A 2,639-nucleotide genomic window follows, 5' to 3' on the forward strand; every position below is an offset into this window, starting at 1 on the left:
AATGAACCATAGGTGTCAAGAAAAATGCACCATGTGCAAAAAGAATGTGCTGGAGAAAAAAACTTTAATTCAAACACAAACACATTTTGATTGTAGAGACCAACTGCTCATCCCACCATGTAATGTGTTATGTGTGTTTCCCCCTAGGCATCAACCATTTGTGATGTGAAACTATTGATTACAAACTTCAAGGTGGTATCTCATCAGAAGTTAGCTTTTCCTTTTCAAGCAGACATAAAATATCATCAACGGACTACCAAACACAAGCACGCTTAATTCCAAGGGCTGCTTCATTACCTCTGTAGGTGGTAATGTCACACACATTTTTCTACAACTGTAACTCAATGGGAAATTGGGAGTCAGAATAGTTTGAAAGCAAATGCCTAGCTTTACTACCCTCCATACACATTTTATTAGGGAAAATCTTGTGTACTTCCAGATGTATTATTGTCCTATGATAGATCAACTACACCACCATGTATACCAACACTCAATAGAATAGCCTCGAGTTCTCTTATACACTCTTCCCTTCTCTTTGTAGGCTCCATATTCCAAACATAATTAATATGGAGCATTAGCAACTTATCAAGAATTTGTAGATGGGCACGAAGGGTGCACACATGCACATTTATCAGTGGAATCGATAGAATAGGATCCCAAATTGGATTGTCCATGTCTCGATTAGGGGGTACACTTTGATCACAACTGAGGATACCTTGAAACCATAGTTGTAGTGCTTTAGTCATTGTTTGTATAGTGGGCACACCTTTTGCAGAGTTGATTACAACTTCCACCCTTTGAATTGTTGGCCTTTGAACCCTTGGCCTCAGTTCCCATGGAGTATTTATTGTGGCAACAATGAATGCATGGAAAGAGGGTCATTGTACCTTGCTTGCACCCTAACATACACTTGAGAATTTTCAAGTCTCCTGCCAAATGCCACTCAACTTGAAACGTATCCAAACCTAAAACTTGCAATATTTGTCCTTCATGTTGTTGCCGAGTGACATTAACGATTGGCGTGTGATTGAAATACCATTTCAGAGGCTCATGTGTCTCATGCAGGAGATGAAGTTGTCAACCACCAAACATTCTTCTCTAACTCACACCTAACATGTTTTTCCCTTCTCGTTAGCATCTAGCTTGACATCGATGCCCACCAAGGCCTTGTTCATCACTGTAACGGTTACCCTTTCAAACCGTTGATCTTTAACAATCTGGCACTCATCAAGCTTCATAACAAATATAACTTTGCCATCACACTTTGCTTGTGTCAACCCATAAAATTTGATCATTGACTCCTGGAGCTTCAAATACACATTGTTGAACTCATTGTAGTGGAAGGATTTGTTGTCTTCTAATGGCATGACATTCTCCACATATTGAAATCCACCTAACAAGATTGCAACATTGTTATTGGTACATTTTTTCACAACACTGACACTGTATGGAGTTAAGAGCAACCTATCAGTCCTTTTGCCATGTGTCCTAGTGTGACAATTCTGTACAAATCTTTGTAGGCCTTGAAACTTATTCATGCACTATCACACACCTCCATCATCTCTTGAAGCATCACAATGCTCTTTAGTTCATTAAATTATTTTTGGCGCAAAACTTTGTCAATGCCAGCATTGGATCAATCATCCAATAGCTCCACCAACTCCTTTGGCTTGATGATATGTTGCAGTAGAGTATGTCATGTTGTTTGAGCATAGAAATCGATTCCCATCATCATTTGAGCCAAATTACCACATATTGAAATAATTTACAACAACCTACAAAAAATATAGAAAATTGAAAGGTTGCATTCATACTCTCACCTAGTTTGACAGATATGTCTCTTTTGAGCTCCACCACTTGAAGATAGCATAGACATTGCTTGTCTCTTGCACTTACAAATGGGGTAGCCCACAAGAACGTGTATGAGATGATCGATTTGCCGACACATATTACGTGCAATTTTCTATAGTTGAATGTAACTGTCTAGCCGACGCTCTTGCTTTTTTTTTTTTCTCTCTACTTTTTGATTAAGCATCGCAATCTCATCGTTCAACTACTTCATCTTCTCATTGGCTTCCCTTCGCGTACTTATCTTGCAACACTGAATATACATCAAAGAGATGTTTTCTTGCTTCCCTTTCATTCATGAGAGCTAAACACAAACTCCAGCAATAGCCAAATAGGCCGTCTCTTCTATCTCCTACAAAACGCAGTAGCTCAGTGACAGGTGATGCATTGGTCATTGAATCGCTAGGGTAAATATGGCCATCAACCCATAAGTTGATTGCCTTGCATCCAATGTTCCGTAGCTGATCTGTAGATTTGGGATTAACTGTGCCAAGTTTCACAGTAGCATACTCCTACTCCAAATCATCATTTAGTTGATATCGTTTTTTCTTATTAGTAATGTCTTATAGTGGAAGGGGATTGAATGACATTTATGTTAGCTAATCAAGAAAATTAGAGAGAGAAGGTGTAATGGTGATTGCTACAAGTAGAGGAAGCTGGCTATGGAGGGAAGAAACAGAGAGTAATCTGTTCGTAGCGGCCAACACAGGCTACACCGAATCTGCATCAACAAGGGGGAGACATGCTATGGATGTGCAAAATGCTTCCAACTCACTTTGTATAAGTCTTGG

Source organism: Adiantum capillus-veneris, chromosome 5, assembly GCF_014529385.1.
Source record: "Adiantum capillus-veneris isolate H3 chromosome 5, ASM1452938v2, whole genome shotgun sequence".
Classification (NCBI taxonomy): domain Eukaryota; kingdom Viridiplantae; phylum Streptophyta; class Polypodiopsida; order Polypodiales; family Pteridaceae; genus Adiantum; species Adiantum capillus-veneris.